Raw genomic sequence first — 18,826 nt, forward strand, 5'->3', positions numbered from 1 at the left:
GTAGGGCCATAGGACGGCAGCGACGACTGCGACGGCGCGATAGTTAAGGGTTTCCCTAGCAGCAGCAACCGCCCTAGCTGCCGACAATTGACCGCCCTCGCCCGTTTTGAGGGCCCGTACCTCTGCAACCAGCATTATGTGCCGTCACCGACTGACGCCAACAACGCCGATTTACCGTCATTTACTCGTCTAACTAATTCATCTTGACTAACATGCCCAGGGGGCGCCACCGTACGTGCCGGTATAACAGCGCGCTGGTCGCGGCGAGGGGACGGAGGCCTTGGATGAAGCCTATCTTTCCCCGCCAGTGTCTACTCTTTCCCTTTCTCCCTCTTCCCCTCATACTCTTTCTGTTTCGGCCTCAGCGACGTCGTCATCGGCGACTGCTGCCGCCGCTCCCGCCTGACTGGCTGATGGCTGGTTGGTGGTCGGTGTCCGGTGCATTTCGTGTCTGGCCTAGCTAGCCTGGCCGACTGCGTTGTCCTGCTCCTGCCCCGTGCTGGAGCAGCTGATTAATACTGCTGAAGGCCCGCGCCGGTATGTTGCTGTTGATTCGCAGCTGGCCGCGCGCTGTCGTTTAGGTGCAGTCGCTATTGACAATCGTTATTGAGTAGGCATTGTTAACTTTGGTTGATTCGCTGGTGGGTCGGTCGGCTGCTGCTCACGACGCGGACGTTTGCCGTCGTCGTAATAGCCGTGTCGTCGTTGTAGCGCGCTGTGGGCAGCTTCCCTCTGCTGCGGCGTCTCTCCTCTTCCCGGTATGTTGCCAACGGGATGACTTACTGCTGCCGGCAATTGACCAAACTATAAACGAGACAGGGCAACAACAACAGTAGTAAGACCAGCAGCAGCGTTAGAGCAGCGCGACGAACAAAAAGGCAAACAACAGCGCCGCCGCCGCCGCCGCTGCCGCCTTTGGCGATGACGACGGTGAACGTCCATGGCGTCTTTTTCACCATTGCTATTGCATATACGATCGTATCGTTCAGCGTCGTCCGTAACTATTCATGTGGACGAGTGAGGAGTACCTCGTTGGTATGTGGGTTCACTCCGCACAACAGCGCGATCATCGCTACTATCACGCCGGCTGTTGATGCAAAGCGAGAAATACAGTGAACTAGACCAGAGTGGTAAGTGAGTGAGCGAGCGACGGTTTGCTGTTGTCGTCTGTCGTTCCGTCTATTGGCAACGACAACGGCAACGCTACTGCCGCCGGCACCGTCATCCTGTGTCGTCTGTGTTTGCTCTTAGATTCGTCTGTTCGTCGCCTGTGTCCGTCTGCCTGTTCCCTCCTGTGAGAGGCAGATAACCGCCGGCGACTGTTATCATCACCATCATCAGGGCCGTAGCGCTACCGCTGTCGCCGGTGTCAGAGCTAGCGACATCAATAGCCGTCGCCGATGCCATCATCGCGCTGGACTCAAATGAACTGAGAATAATAATAAAAACAACAACGGCAGCGGCTCGCCGCCGGATAATCGGTATCTACATTGATGAAGGTGGCAGTCTCGTATCAAAAAATCTGGAAATAAACACAAGAACAGCAGGAGGATCAACTGAGAGAGAAATAGAGGGCAGGCAAGTGAATCAATAAGGGCAACTTACCGCTGTAGCGGCAACAGAAACACGAATTGCTATTACCGCTACGAAGGCGACTTGTAAGCAACCACTGCTATCTTCGCACAGATGAGGCAACAGTTGCAGACTGCGCGGCCGAGCCCGCGATCGTCACCGTAGGGACGACACTGCCGCAATAGGCTTCATTGTTGCCGTTATACCGCAGCGTATCGTCGTCACAGCGTTAATAGGAGGTTACCGGCACTGTAGTGACGGTGCTGCCGCCGCAGCCACTTGGGGTGCTACAAGTGGTGGCAGCAGCAGCAGCAGCATCGATTGGAATATTAAGAATAGTCCTCTAACAGCATTTCACAGCAATCAGCGGTCAGTCGCTGATGGCGTAGCGACACCCAACGGTAAACGCGGTGATAGTTACGACGTGCGAGGCGAAAACGCATAAGGGAAAAGTGGTGCTTTACTACCAACAACAATAACAAATTTTAATAATAACCAAAAAAAAGAATGGTTGGTCAGTCGATGTTGTTGGTAACGTGACATATGAAAGGATTGCCATGGGCGCCGGTTAGAGTTGCGAGCAAACAAGAGACGTGCTCCGTTCGACAGATTTGCGTGTGAGACAAAAGGGCTTTAGCAGTGTTTCATGATAGCGGTTCAAGCTGAAGATTGAAGCATAGAAGAATAGAGCTTACTTGACATCGCGTGTTTACCATCGCTGTACCGTTAGTAGTAGTCAAGCATGCGCACCTATAGAAAAGCATGAGCGTTTACGTGAACGGGACTGCGACTTACGGACGACACGAGGCCCGATATCAACAACAAAAACAGCCTAGATTGTTACTTATTAAGCTAGCTTACTCTCTAGTTGTTCTCATTGAAAGTGCATGCGCGTTCGCGTCGGTCCGCTTGGCGCGCGGCCGACACCCCGCGAAATCTTCGGTCGAGCCTGCTCGATCGATGGAAGAAACCACATAATCGTCGTCATATGGTGACCATTAGTTATTGTCATCGTCGTCGTTGCTGTTGTTGCAACGGGTGAATGACACAGGTAGACAGAAATATTATTCTCGCCACGATTAGCAGCTCCGGATACTACTCACAGATGGGATGAAAGCCCTGCGTTCTATTGATTGATTAGTGATTGGAAGAACGATACTCGTTATTGTGTTGGTAATTATGTCATAATTAGATGCAACACGTTTCGCTGTGCTTGTGGATGTGTGGGATTGTTCGATTGCAGCTTGAATAGCGCGCGTATCCAGATATTTTTCGGCGGCGCTCCAACAAGGTGAGTTGGACAGTGAAAACTATCATATCAACTGAGTTAAATATCTGTGCATTTATTCTGTACATCACGGAACGATGAGCGTCACACGGTTTATATGTGTACATATATAACCGAAGGGCATCTAATAAAGGAGAGAAGGGCAAAGCTATATATGATCACTATGAAAAATTACGATGCTTTTTTCTTGTCTTATTGAAAGTTATCACGATTAGTTAGATGGATAATGACTTGTGGAACAATGCAAGTAAGATGCGTGTCCCATTACTTTGTCTGTGGTCCAACGACATCTGGGGCCATCGTATACGTGCTTCGGACAGATGCTATATATAAATTGATACGGTGTATCAACGTGCTCGTTTTTCCCACTAGGGGGGTGCCCTTCCCCTGTGATTGGCCAGTTAAGTGACTATCGCAGCGCCCAGTGATCGCCGCTACATGCATCTGCATACATGTATAAGTTCAAAAATGGCGAGCTTTTGCTCTTGTGCGACTTCGTTTGTGTGCATACCTCAATCATATGGATACATAGACACGATCACAAATCCCTTCTCGCCGATTTAGTCTGGGGGGATGGTTGTGAACGGTCTTGCCTCTACTGGAGTCGTCAGCGACACCGTCGTCGGCCCACTGTGACGTCAGAGCGGCTTGACGGTCGCGCGGAATGTCATCGTTTTTGTCGTCGTCATCGTCGTCGAATGAATCCATCCGTTATCGGCGAATTACGAAGCAAAGGCAACATAAATGCAATGTCGATTAGCCAATCGACCAAGCGCTGCACTGTTTACGGTGCTGCACTAGGCGAGAGCGACATGTGGCGGCCGCATGACTTACGTACTACCGTGGCGATGGCGGCAGCGGTAACTGGTATTGCACGCTGTGGAGGTTGACTACGAGAATCGGAGGTGTTGGACGGACGTGGCTTCTCTTTGCCAGCCGTTAGCCCTTTCTTTTGGGGTGATGACGCAACGTAACTTGCAAATAGTGAAACGCTAGAACAGAAGATAAAACTGGTATGCAACATTTTCTCCTATGGAAGGGATGTCGAAAAGCGGAAATGGCCTGTGGTTTAGCGGAGATAGAAAGCTCAGGTAGCTAGCTAATATGGCGCGCTTTTTCGGACAGACCTGATTTTGATATTTGGTCGAAGCAAAACTGAAAAGCAGGAAAAGCTCCTTAAAACTAACTGAAGCCTTTTTTGTTTCTTCTTTAGGAGCTATATGTCTATTTATTTATGGATTTAATGAGGTCTGAAGTACAGCTCTGGTCGAAAGTTTGACTTTTTCATATTTGTATTTACATTACGGCGGCGGCAATGATGGCGGCACATTAGAGATATGGACCGTTCGCTGTCCCGGCGAATATTGAGACCCTCGTTACAAAATTTAGCCAAGCGATAAGTTCTGCCTAAGCGATGATGGTGAGGAAACAGTACATTTTGTAACCTTGAGATAGATTGATGAAGAAAATCTATGGCCATATAGGTAGTTCGATTAGTATAATTTATCATTGATTGAGAGACACGTTCGGTAGTTTGTTCACAACAGCACCGCTGGCCCGTAATTGAATTAGCAAATATAAACGGAATATAAAAGTCTCCGACTTTCATCTTTTAACCAGGCCAACAGAAAGGGAAAAATAACCTTGAATATTTTCGAAAACATTCGAATGGAGGAGCTGCAATTCATTCAAGAGGCAAGGAGGACAAAAATAACGAGGAATTCCGAAGCCTTATGGTTCTTTAGGCCATTCTAGGTGTACGTATACGAACTAATACGATCTGTATGCTATTGATATCAGTTGGTGATGTTAGCATGCCATTATGTTGGCTAATCTGTTTGCGTGTATATGTATATATTCGTATGTCAATGAATTGATGATATGAGGCGCTGTTGCTACTGATCCGTTTTTCGGTGACTAAAACGATGAAAAAGGCCACGTTCAAGCATGAGCTTATGCTTTTTTCAACCCGTTTATCTCGAGTAAACGGCCATTCCCAGAACGCTGCCATCTACGATATCAGAAACACTAGTAAAAATTGCAGGTGCTGCCGAACTCAACGGAGGCGTGCAGCAGAAGCGATTGCTCTCAATGCACTTGGGCCTCATTAAGGACCTTCGAGGTCAGTGTCCTGATCATGGCCCGTTTAAGGGCGTCGTTGACAGGACAGTGCACAGGAAGGAAGGGCAGTGCAACAGTCCACGAGACCATGCAAGTACCAGCAATAACAACAATGGCCATTGCTATGATGGTAACAGTGTTCCTATATAATGGGCTGAGCGTGGTGAAGTAATTAAAAAACGAGTGCCTTAGCCTATTTTTATGTTACAATGATGATAATACCAATAGAATTAACATCCGGATAGGTGAAATCGTTGTCAAGAAGGCGTGGCTATGACAAGAGAGCAAAGGCACCAGTGGCCGAGAGGAAGGAGTGCAGCGTCCACTGTGTCCATGCGATCAAAGATCGACAATGTTCTATCCAAAACTACATCCGCTAAGCACCTCTGTAAACGTCGTCGCAGAAAACTCGTGTATTCGTTTCTCGTCGCATATTTCATCGCGATAGCTGTCTTTCCCTCATATGTCTTTCTTAGCTCTTGCATTTCTCGTTAGAGAAACCAGAAAGCGGTGTGTGTCGTCCGGCTGCCTGATCGATCTAACTAGCTGGTTATTATGCTTTACCTCTCCCCCTAGATCTTCTTCTCGATTTGCGTTCCTGTCTCTCCGTACGGTTCCCTGTACAATTGGCAATGTCTGTTGCGTGCGAAAAACAAGAGAAACTGCATACGTTTATTTGTTCGCAGCATGGAAAGGCGACCTTGGACGGTAGTTGTCGCAGCTGTAGCTCTGCTGGCGGTTACACGTACAAGGATGAGTAAGGCGGCTGACGACTAGATTGTTGCTGGGCGCGAGTCGGAAGCTTCATGTGCTCCCCCGCTATTCCGAGCTCTTGTTTTCTTCCCGAGCTTCCTTGTGGACCGATGCAATAATGCTAATGACAGTAAGGATGGTGCTAGCAAGAGTGCGCCTGCCGCTACCGCTAACAGCCGCAATAATATAAGTAGTAGTCAACCGTTGTCAAAGACTCCGGTTTGTTTCCTTTGGGTGGTTAGGTTTCGACGCGCCCGTCGCTCGGCTGGCAAGCATCGTTAGCCGTGGTTCCCCGTGAACCCACAGTTCGTACGTCTACAGTCACGACTACTATTACGGCAATAGTCGTTTAGTCTCTACGGTGCATAGCGACAGCCGACCGAGAAAAAACGCTGAACGTAGCTGATCAAGGCGAGCGCCAGAAGACTTAGTACGGCCATCCGGGCCATTCAGTGGCGCCGCTTTAGTCGTGTCGTAGGCCGCGACTGATAGTTGACGGCAGCGACGCCTATAGCAGTGGAGGAAGCGACGATGCCAATGAGTCTGCGGCAATTAAGGAAACCTAAGGACTGACTAGTATCATCTAGAGCAGATATCAAGGCCAATACTCAACAAACAAACGAGCGTCTTTGCCATCAGCACCAGTCGCCCCCAGAAACGATACAAGTGCGACAACTACCCAGGAGCGACGATTTAAGAACACAGTCAGCGCAAGGTGCAATAACAAACAGCAGTCCATATTCGCTCATGCATGCACATGAAGATGCACCCGAAGACAAACGCGTACGATAGCCAAACCAGAATAGTTAGTAGGCCATTGGGCCGAACGTAGGCCTTAGAGACACAAACTGGCGTGACCGAGCATACGGACTACAGTAACGCCTTTCTGGCGAATGGCCAATTGAGCGGCGGCGGATGACGCCGATGCTTTCCGGACGTTGCATATGCTCCTGTGGCTACGTCTTCTTTAACAGAGATGAGCAAATAGAAGAGGGAAGCAAGGGTACCTGCTATCAGAAGACGTAGCATCATATAGATACAACATCGAAACTAACGATAAGCATGGAGCAAGCAGTGGGACTCATAATAATAAAAATAGCAGCACAAGTAGTATTTCGTTCACTTGTCGTTGCGGCTTGATCTTGCTCTTCTTATTTTTCTAAGATATTCAAGATGGTAACATGGGCAATTATATTGTGTGTACTTGTACTACACACTTCTATTATGTTTCGACCAAACTATCTTGAAAGGCGAATTTAGTAAAGGGGTGTATTATAAATAAATATTTCAGCTTGGTTTCAATTTGACATGAATCTTTTATTGATAGTATCATGCCTTTGTAATCCTGAGTCAAACGGACGCATATAAAAATTGGAATGTGCCTTTGACAGATGCAGTGGGGCAAGCCAAGTAGTTAACGGTGATTTGGACCGTAAACGTTTTTATCATGCAATTATCTTAAAATGCCGGAACGGGCAAATGACGACATCGTATTAGGTTAGAGTATAATAATATGACCTAAAATATGTTCATCCTAGATTTTCTCGAGAAAGGTATCGTGTGAACTTCGTGTAGAGATGCTTCTCGGTATTAGTTTTTATAATGCGTTTATTCAGGACACCTTCGCTTGTATAAACAATGACTTGCTGCTATAAACACAGCTTCACTCTTCTAGTTCTAGATTTTCTGCGTTAAAAAGAGAGCGAAAGTTGCAGATCCATTGACACTCTCTTCTAGAGTCAATCTAGATCCGAAGGATCGCTCCTGTCCGGTATCCTTACTAGCGTCAGCATCCAAATGACATGCTTCTTAATCAACCGGTAGCATGGCGTCGAAAATCCGAAACGTTACATCAAAGCTGCCAATAACTCAGCAAATGGGACACTTGAAGATATGTATATATTCATCCATTAGATACGCAAAACGAGTCCAACGAAGCCGTTGAAAAGTCACGGCCGAATCTGGGTTTTTGGGAGTCTTACCCAAAATCGCTGCCCTATCAAACGTTTGTGTCAACTAACACAGTCCCTCATAGTAAACAACCCTCTAAACACCTAGGTCGACTTATGGCTTTAGACACATATCGGATATCTGCCGTAAAGCCTTCTTTCTTAAGCAGATTCACACTGGCTGTATTAATGGATTCGCTATACAACAACGTCATGTTTTCCTTTTTGTATCGTAGCAGTAAAAATTATTTTAAGTTAAGAAATTATTTTAAGTGCCAAACACCAGCATATGACAGCCAATATTGTACTGATTCGACGCACGGCGCTGTCAAGGCAATACCGACTCACGATTACCGAAAGTAAATTAAATGTTTTGTATCATGGACATTAACGTGATAGTGATGACCCTGCCACCATAATGTATTTATAATGAAAAAAAAAATTATCATTTGTAACTGCTAATCAAAATTTAGAATTTTTTGTTTTTTGTAGCTCAGTACAAGCACTATTCACCAACTCTCTTTTGTTAGGCCTTAGAACGAAATGTCTTGATTTATTGTTACCTCGTCTCGCCCTATTTCGGTCTGTATCAACGTGACTGTTCCTATGGCATCCGTAACAGAATAGAAGAGGGACAGTTCAATAGAATCGATCATGACTAGGTCATTTGGTCCATAAGTGATTTGGTGGCGCGTCATTGAAGCGTAAGACAAATTACAATTTCTGCTGCTATAATTATTTGATCGCTTTGCAATAGGGCGTCCAGTCGTATTGGTTTTGACACGGGGAACGCCCCAATGTAGCGGAGTTTCGACACGTGTAGTTCCAGCTAAGTGGACAATAGGGATTGAATAATGATCAATTAACGACGATCATATGTATATAATGGGTGTGACGGGAGTCAAGCTGCACGCAGGTCTCCATCCGATTGGCCAGCTAGTATCAGACCCATTGGACTTGCTTAAGTTTGATCGAGTGATACGATCAGCGGATGGGAACAGATTATGGTAAGAGATGAACTGATCAATTATCGTTTGCGTCAATGTTCATAAAATAATATACTACAGATATTATTCGGTAGATCCGTCTGGCTGTTGAAGTTTATGAGGTCTGTGTCGCTATGAAGAGACCAATGCAATTGATATGGACACGTAAATACAACCGAGTAATAATTACTAATGTGTATAGCAACGATATAGCAAGATCGAACTGGGTCAATCACATACGTTTCTGTTTTGAAAAAAAATTACTAGTGGGTCTCGGTGACGAGTTGTACATGGATCCTAGTCTTGGTATTGCCGTGCATTTGTAACTATGAATCCTCCTTTTTCAGGTCTCTGTGCACCCATTTACATAACATCAGACAGACTGTTGTCGTTTACTGCTATTTTAGAGGTAAAAGCCCAGTACGTTTTGTATCACATGAGAGTTAGTTTTCGTTTGTGTTTTTCCATTCCTCTATGAGGATTACACGTTAAAGCTAACTAGTTTATTTAACAACGAGGAAAATAATTGGGTACAAATGCTTCATAGCTCGGAACAGACTGCTCTGGATTCGGATACAAAATAGTCGTTCGAAAGTTGTTGAGGTATGCTGTTATTACGGAGCATAAAAACGAATCTATGTAAAAGCAACATAGAGAATCTTCTGATATATAACGCCATTATTAGGGAATGAAATGCACTTTGTCTCCATAGCAACTAGTATTATTATATTTTTACGTACGTAATAAGGTGCTCATATATATAGGCTTATATATATATGTATATATATATAGCTGATTCATTATGCGACAATACTGGTTGGTGGAGATACTGGTTACGTCATGAATGATTGTTTGGTTCTAAATTGTACGAGCTCAGACTGAAATGAACACAGCTTAGTGAACCCTCCATGACTGAACTTCGCTAGAGATGTAAGTACTATATACGCATTTACCCTTGGGTGAAGAAACTTCAACTTGCGCGCCGACATTTATTTCAAATGTGTGAGAGAAGGAAATATGCTATAGGGAAGGTACCTTTGCCGTACACAGCATAAATAGCAGGCCACTTCGATATGTCTGAATGCCTGCTCTTTCCCGGTTTACTCAATGTCGGAAGGCTCAACGGATAATGGACAGAAGCTTACGATCGCTGTGGGGCGGGGCAATGCTGGTAGCTCGACAGATAGGATCAAGTTGCATTATACCGGACGTAAGCAGCAAGTTTAGTGGGGCGTCGCAACAGCACTCGCCGGACCAGACGTAGGACTTGCCCCTTCTTCTGTGACCTACTACTCGGCACTTGGACATATAAACAGTTTAGGTATAACGATGTCTTTCAGCCTCTCGAGATGGAGCCGATTCCATAGACAGAACGAGACCAAAGAAGAAAAAGCGAAAGGATGAGAAAGAGAAAACAATAAGCGCATGAGGCGTTAATTAATTAACGTCTCAATACGTTGAAATCGATTAGTCTTGGGTACTGGCGGTAACGATCGGGGCAGATAAGAGGATGAAAGATCGATCGGCTGAACGTTAGTTGCAAAGCGTGCAAAAGTATTAAGGGCACGATGGCAAACCCCTTCTACCTTGGCAATATCTCATCTGAGGGAACAGCCTAAATGGAAGGTGTCGATGAAATGTCAGAAAAATCGGCCCCAGAAGAAAATTCTAATAGCATTCTGTAACTACTCTTCTGTAGGGGTAGCACATGGAAGGATCTCTCATAGCGCATCAATGATGCTATAAGAACGGAAAACGACTGAAAAGCTACAGGCCATGTGTAAATAGTTTGATGTGAGTACCAATCAAAGAGAAGAGTACCGCAAACGAAGGAAACTTTGGCAAGAAATGTCTATACACAAAGAGAACTTGTGCCGTGGTTCGCCAGTTCATTGGATTCGTCTATGGCACCTCTTAATATTAGCTTTGCCGCGCCGTACTATACAGCAACGCTGTTGTTTGGTGCGTTTCAGGAACCGTTTTACAGCCAAGGCATTTTTTCAAATGGTGTTGTGCGCTCGGGCCCATTTGAGCTCCAAAGTACAACAACGAGCATGTAGGGATTGAGCGTGTCCAATATATATGTATATATATATATATATATATATATATATATAATACATTAGAAACAAACATTTTTTTTGTTTTTCATCTACGCACCTCATTACATCCTATTCTGGCCGAGCGAATCAGTCGCGTCCCATTTTTGAATTATCTCTTTCTATAAAGTAGCGACCCAGTGCTTAAAAACATTTTTAGCAAAGGCGTACAAATAAAAGCTATGTAGCCCACATATATATCCCTGCATTTATGTTACTCTACTCCTCTTTCAAGTTATCCTACATTACCACAACAAAAAGCGAAATTCCGCCATTTTGTAACAATAATAGCGGTCTATTATCATATTTACACCGCCGCCCTGACCCATTGATATTGACATATTCTATAGAATGATTGTCGGTAAGCGGAGCTGACATAAGCAGACAATGATACGCGTTGGGGCAAAACGGACAGACAGCCCGTAGACATCCTATATAAACGATCACGATAGACGGTGGTCCGCTTCACGTCGATACAACGCTATGATCTCAGTAGCGCAATGATTCCTATTTTAGGTGTTGTCCTGACATGTTACTAACTAAATAACCTGCGAGAGAGTTTTCCTTTGCCTGATTATTCAGGTGTTTCCTATGTTCAGTATGTTTCCTTTTGATTCAACATATTTTTGCCTCGTTTTTACAATCGACCACTAGCTCGTTCGGTCGACTGTCTACAACGTTACCGCTAACTAGTGCAATGCTCACTATCGGCCTTTAGCTTACGTTGCGTTTGTAGATTTGCGAAAGACCGCCTCCTCGGACCATGCGAGCGATCACAAATCGCAGGAGACTCATTCAGTATTTACGATACGCATGTAGTTTCCTACAAGGTCCGCGATAGCGTTGGCGAAGGTGAGGTTTAACAGAGTGGCACAGGCGTACAGACTGAATTGAACGGGCAGAAAATGTAAATGAGAGCAAATTGTGACCCTTGTACGATTATGATAGCCAAAAAACGGCACATAACGGTAATCACCCATCAAATTTTGGACTAGATCTTTTTCTTCTTCTTAGAGATAATTTACTGTCACCTCAGATTCACCTTAATCAATCGCTCACCAGCTATTCATGAACGCAGCCACTCCATATTGACTATGCGGCGAATAGTTTGTATGGGAATTTCAAAAAACAAAATTAAAAAAGAACATTTAAAATTACGAGCAAAAAACGGTCGCTCGATGCGGAACGATATTTCTATTCTACAATAGTTGAAGGAGCTCGGTACAAACTATGCACACACATACACACTTTGGGTTGTTCACAAAGCTACACTTTTGGTAATTCTTAAGCTATAGTAAGAACAATAATAATTTTAACTTTCATAGTTATTAAAGTGCTGTTACAGTTATCAGTCAATAGCATTATGTTAACAAAGGAGGTTCTGCACAAACAAATCAGCACTGACACTGAGCCATAATGAAATCTGTAAAAAAAAAATAATTGAATTAGGCAGGTTTATGGACCATCGTGTGCGCGCTGAACTGACCTTAGAACGCGGTGCGCACCGTATAAAACAGGAAATCAATTATTTAGATAAAAATGAACAAACAACGTCAGCCATTACGAAATAGAGTCGCTAACAAGCGCCTTCGGAGACAAGAGACATCAACTGTGCTATTATCCTGCAACCTGCCATATTGGAAGTTGTTGTTCTTCTAAGAAGCGTATTTTTAGAAACAAGCTGAGAACAACTCTGTCTCACAGTAAAAAAGAATCTTTACTATAAACTTGAGACAATTTTTAAGTCAACTTCTACGATTTGTATGTCTGATTTGTTATCGTTTAGAATCTTCCCGTATTTCAAGAGAGCCTCAACTAAAATGTGGGCCTGATGGGTTTATAATCGTGGCTTCGCGACACTGGGCTATAGATGTCTATATATAGCGCGATAGCGAATCTGATGCGGCAATTGAGGCCTTGAAAATAAAAGCTAAACCGCTCACATGAGGTGCACAAGTGTGGCGCGGTACAAAGGAAGGAAGATTATAAAGTATTTAAAATTACATTGTATCTAAGATTTTTGAGCGTGACTACAAACTTATATTTTATTTACGTTTTTTATTGTTCATTATCGGTAAGGATAAACTTAAGATGAAACTGCGGCACGTGTCTACAACGTTATTTCTCAACATACCCTTCATTGGAACCTGAGATAAGCATATTTGCTAATTTAAATGAAGCAATGACGATTTCTTTATCGTCGAGTAATGGAAAAATCTTCTCACAGGATCAAGTAGCACAGAACAAATTACAGAAGCACACAATGTACGAAAATCGTCATTGGTTTTGCATTAATTGCACGAGTTTATATATATATATATATCTATCTATTGCCGCTGCTAATGTTGAACAGTAAATCTGCGGACAAGTGTATAAATTTTTGCCCGACGTTATCTTTGTGAGTACCTATATATTTAGTATAGCAGCAGACCAGCTGATACAAGTGAACGCAGAGGCACAAGTGGATTATCGTTGTTAAGATCCAGAAGAACAATTCTCCTTGAATGGTTCGTCTTTACTTGGTCGGGGGTCATCTTTCTATCGGTATTAAACTTCTTTTTCCTGTCTAGTTTCCCGCGTAAAAACATGATCCCTATCAATAAGCAATAGCATGTTACAGATGCAGAAGCATCTCGTTCTCTTGTGTGTCGTTTTGAGCCACTCTCCCGCAGATGAGCTGGAATATATCGAACATCTATGGCCACAGTTTACCGACGGTGAAATGACATATACGGGTGGCTGATATACATACCCATAGCCATGCCGATACTTCATTATCATAACTAATATTTACAGGGAAAATACTGCCATCACTAGCAAAGCTACCGCTGGCGTAATCGTCGAATCGTGTAAATAAAAATCCGTCGATTCCTTCTACTACTTCTACCATTGCCGTTCCTCGGGATGCTTCTGTTTTTGCTTTCTTCAATTTTCCGCTCGGCTCATTTCTGCCGTTCTCAATGGCCGCGTTCCTACTGCTATCATCTCCTTAACCATTGTGTTTTGGCCTTTATCGTATGCAACTAAGCGGAGCGAAACGATAGCGCAGTTAACGCTAAAATCTTTCGCTGATCAGCCTCGAAATGTCTACAACGACAACAATGGCTGCTAATAGTCGTGGATTCTAGCAGGATTTCAACATAGGATAAAAATTCGTTTAGTGCGAAGATAGTAATAGAAAAAAAGTAAAAGGAAAACAACAGATGAAGGCGGAGCGATGAAGTATCATGGCAAGCGAAGTAGGTGCATGTTACCATGCACGTGTCTATCGCGTCTGTATAAATAGTGGAAAGGGAGGTTAATATACGTTCGAACACAGTTGTCGCTGTTGGCTAGTGTTAAATGCGATCTATAATAGGGCCTTGCAGGATATGATATGAGATACGTAACAGGAGAGTGCAAAACACATTTTCATAGACTTGCTTATAAACGCGAACTGAAGATTGGGAGTTCTGTCTCTTTCAAAACATCGTTGCTTTGTCGTTGATTTTTATATGCCGACCTCAAGATCACGCTCGGAAGCGTTAGAATTGGAATTCACGCAGAGATTGGCTTAATCTTCATTAGTACTGACAAGTTGACTTTGACTCCAATACGGTTGAACGTGCTCGATTATTCTAGGTACTACTGACCAGAAGCAATTACTGTTTAGGTATTAACGATGTTATAGATCCCCACTCAAGAAAACGTAGTACCTAGCATATATGTGTATGCATTCGTATACTATGTTATACGGTCTTGGACTCTGGGGTGAAATAGCAAAAATCATCGGTTCGCTGCTCGGTGAACGGTCCATTACTTTTAACTCTACCGGGATTGAACTTCAGCACAAGACCCGATTTGGGTTCCATCTCCATCCAGCATTAGCGGTTTGCTGTTAGATCTAGTTACAGCTTCAGCAAGTACGAGGTACGGATCGCGTCTCCTATACAATAAATAGTAACCGAACGCATATGCTATGGCTGAACCCGATACAGTCTATCGGAAGAAGGTTGGCTATAGAACCGAGCTGAGCTTCGTTTGACATGAGATTTTAGTCCTTGCCCAATAGAAACAACCAGATCCCAAAGACCGGAAACGTCGTCTGCGGTATCAACTGCGAGAATTGCGAGCGGGCTTGGAAGGGGAACGAAATTGAAAGAAGGGCGTGTAGGAAAGGTTGTTTACACGGCGGAGTTTGGCCTGTTACAAAGAACTACACCAAGACAATTTGGCCTAACAAGGCGGCTTGCGTGTGTTTGTATTCGATGCTGACATAGTTGCAAAGTAGCGTATGCATGTAGTTACACGTTATGAGAAACGTATGTTTGTAACATACAGTACACGCGGCCGAAATGTTCTGTAACGGAGCACACCGACGAAACATCCTAATACTGCGTTGCCATATGGCAACAACATCAGCGACTGCAATACTACCTAGTAATTCGCAGAAGTAACCGTCACGTAACGATATGCTGGGTACGCATAATCTTCAAAAACGCAGAAATATAGATAGACAAATGGTAGCATTATAAAAAGGACGTTGGAGCGTGAGACAGGACAGGGCAGGGCAGGGCAGGGATCCTGAAACCTTCTTAAATATGATTTGATAATGGCGTTTGGTGGTCTATTTACCTGGCGAGCGATCCTTTTAAAGGAAATAGCCATTAGAATCTACTTCTGAGATAAGGGACATATGGCTGTATGATAGAATCCTATCAAATCAATCTGCGAGGAGTAGTGCTTGTGTCGAATGTATATGGATATACACTCCACTGTTTGTTGCAGTTTTAAAAAACTATCACAATTGGCTCGTGTCATCCATATTGCTAGATCACACACTTCTGTGAATGCGTCCGCATGTTCTTGAAGCCAGCAGTCATCACGGTCGCAAATAATATAAGCCATTTAGCCGGTTTGCGTTATACGACCGAGAAGAAGAATTTAGGGGTTAAGAACTGTGGGCTCACAGAAGGCTGTTGTGCCGTTTGCCCCGTCCATTTGCCCTGAACGTGCTCGATGCGTTGCGAGTGTTGTTTCTCTACGACGTGACGTTGTCTCGTAAATGTTACGACAATGTTTTGACATGAACACGATCCATTTCACTGAGCGCCGGAGTGCAACTGATTGACGCAGCAGAATTTCAAAAATTTCTGAATTGAGCATTAGCGCGGGCAGTTAGTGACGATGCGGCCGATGATAATTCAGTTGTTACTATTGGCGTAAAGGGTTTGCTTTAACTAATGTACCGATGTTCTTACTAGAGAGGCGCTCGTTACACTTGATCATTTTTATGTTTTTAGAAAATTATTATTAAAACTATGCCGGCGAGATGAAGAATCTATAATTTTTGGGCATTGAGTACAACAAGCTCTATATATATATAGGGTGGATGACTAAATTTCTTTTACCTCTAGTCACGGTGCAATAATATGTACACTATTGAGATGACAAATAATCTTAACTGTGCTATCATTTCAACTGCACAAACTCTCGCTTGACAGCTTCCCCGGCCCATGTGCAGATTATGCCTCGACCCTAGTCCTCTGCACATATTACCAGCAGGTATCGACATAATTATGGAACAGTTACAACAGAGAAGCGAAATGCATTCTACTTTACCTATAGGGTATATATATAGCGTCGGTGTTGTTTCATGGCCTTTCTCGTTCAGGTTAAGGACTTCATTTGACCGTCATATGGCTATACTGTCCTTGCGGCCTATTTGCAAACTGCCTTAACTTAAATATACATCGAATCAATGCTGCAGCTCGTTTGCGAGCCTAATTCAGCCAAATGGTCTAACAAAGCAGCACGAAACGATACAGTAAGAGTAACCGACATGATTCAATATCTATCAATGATGGCAGCAGCACGAACTTACTGCTATCAGAGCATACGAAGATAATTTCGCACGATAACTTAGCGTGCACACCCGCTGCTCACATTTGCCAGCACACGACTTGAGACACATTACAAATACAGGGACCGATAATACTTTATTGCAAATAGTTGAAAGGGTGATTTGAAGGCTATCTGTTGGTTAATTGTTCGTTGATCGGTCGGTGGCCCGTCGGCCGACTAGTTGACATTTCGATGTTTTTACAGGTCTATATGGTCACTCGTGCAAACGTCTAAAAAACTTCCTCTCTCTCACCACTCTGTTTATAATTTCCCTCCCTTTCCGTTTGACAATAGCAAGCACGAGCGGTAGAATATGGATAGTTCTCTTTCGATTCGTATGTTGCTACTCGTATTGTTGCTATTGTTGTTAGTGGAAACGTTCCATTGTAGTCGCATTAGGTTTATGGTACGTGTCCTCCTCAAAGGCTTACCTAATCGTCTATTTGCGGCCTTTGTTTTTTGACAGGGTTCAAGCACGGAAGTTGCACTAGCAGCACGACGTTGTCAGGCGTCAACGCATGCATTGCTTGTATCCATATCTCTTGGTCAATCAAACGGTTTGCCCCTGATCATCATAGCGCGTAAACGCTAAGCGATACGCTTGGAACCGCCTCCCTGCATACGCACAATTTTCACACGAACTACTTGTAACAACATCTCTCGACGCTTCTATTTTACGTGTGTGTGCGTGAGGGCCCGAAAAGCATACTCGGTTTCCGTACGTCATTCAATAGAGCCCATCTGTGCTAGCCTCTTCGTCTGTGCCCTTTGCTGCACCACCGTAGCAGCGAATTTACGTGCTACCGAGCTAGCTGGCTAGCTAGCTATCATATACGGAGACGCAGATGTAGTCAAAGCGATACTTCGTTGTCGAATGGCAGCCACTCAATTGGTTCAATTCATTGTTGTGACATTTCGTGAGAAAAAAACGGGTTTCTTTTTCATAAAACTATGTTTATCCACTATTTTGCATTTTTTTTTTCGATTTTGTTTTTCTTCTTGTTTGTTTCTAATCTCACAAGGTTCGTTTGTTGCATGTTATTCTTTGTTTCCGTCCATTTGATCGATTACGACTTTCGTTACCTTCTTCAGAAAAAAGGCCTTGCTAGTAGCAGTGGCCAGATTGATATCAACCTGTATTTTTTCATGGGCATGCTAGTTTGTTGTCTCGCTGACGTCGAAGATTGTCCTTCATAGTGGCGAGTGTCTCGTCTCGACACAACATTGATCACTATTACCTATCCATCTGCTATGCATCAATAGCGGTGGCATTACGTTACGCATGACAACATTCACAGGCACACGGCTACTGTCGATCGGCACAGAAAAAATGTAGATAACCGAACAATGATCGCAATCGATATTGTAGCTTTGATAGATTATGTTCATTGAAGAAATGGATCCTTCTTTTCCATTGCGTTCCTGCCAGCAACGTTCGACCGATACCACACAGCCGTCGGCGTTAAATCGAACCACCGAGGGTTATAATGAGAACTAGAGTGAATGTACCAGGCAATGATAGGGGTGGGGCGGGCGGCTAGGGACAACTGCGACCGGCTATTAATGGTTGGGGATGGCAACGGCAGCAGTAAAAAAGAGCCGTCGCACTCGACCCAAAGGTGTAAAAAACAGGCCATGCATTGTTCCTATTCGTTACTTGTGTGAAGCTCTAATCGTATAAATATATGATAGGGGTTTCACACGTTATTGATCTTACGAATGGCTTTGTGATGGGCTATGTGCGGACGACACAATGTTAGGGAAACAAATACATTGTAACTTTCAGCGTTTCGAAAAAATCCTACTCAAATAAGGAGCTAACACTATGGCGGTTAAATAGGTGGACTCAGGTAAGATAAAGCCGAAATCTTGCAGGCTTCTTGCAGGCAGACTGAAAGTTCTTAGCTTATGGTACTTCTGATAATGTCCATTCTCGATAAGGTGGGTGTTTATGTATGTATACGGCTGAGAGGTTGCACGTATTGAGCGATTAATTGTTCGACATAGTGGCTTTGTGTGAGAGTTGCCAGGACAAAAAGTGTTTTATCTTAAAGGCTTACTTAGCTTATTATCCTAGAATCGGTATATTATAAGGTGAAGAGATCGTCCTAAGTCATGCTGCATTACAAGGTCACAAAGATAGCGCTAATCTAAAACGTATCTTATTTTGACGAG

The 18,826-nt window shown here is 43.9% G+C and overlaps 1 long non-coding RNA gene across 6 annotated transcripts in view; it reads left to right on the plus strand.

Annotated features, from left to right (window-relative positions):
* Positions 1-308: 308 nt before the first annotated feature.
* LOC111260886 (uncharacterized) overlaps positions 309-18,826 on the plus strand; it is a 93,529-nt gene continuing 75,011 nt past the window's right edge. For 2 of the 6 annotated variants that reach the window (XR_002680600.2, XR_015311246.1), the window contains exon 1: positions 309-2,863. This is a non-coding gene — a long non-coding RNA (uncharacterized LOC111260886). Of the gene's footprint in view, positions 3,952-8,440; positions 8,691-9,016; positions 9,079-18,826 lie in introns of all 6 variants that reach the window. The other 4 variants (XR_015311245.1, XR_015311247.1, XR_015311252.1 and 1 more) reach the window with 4 other exon arrangements.

The sequence above is a fragment of the Varroa jacobsoni genome, unplaced genomic scaffold (genome assembly GCF_002532875.2).
Source record: "Varroa jacobsoni isolate VJ856 unplaced genomic scaffold, vjacob_1.0 scaffold_487, whole genome shotgun sequence".
NCBI lineage: Eukaryota > Metazoa > Arthropoda > Arachnida > Mesostigmata > Varroidae > Varroa > Varroa jacobsoni.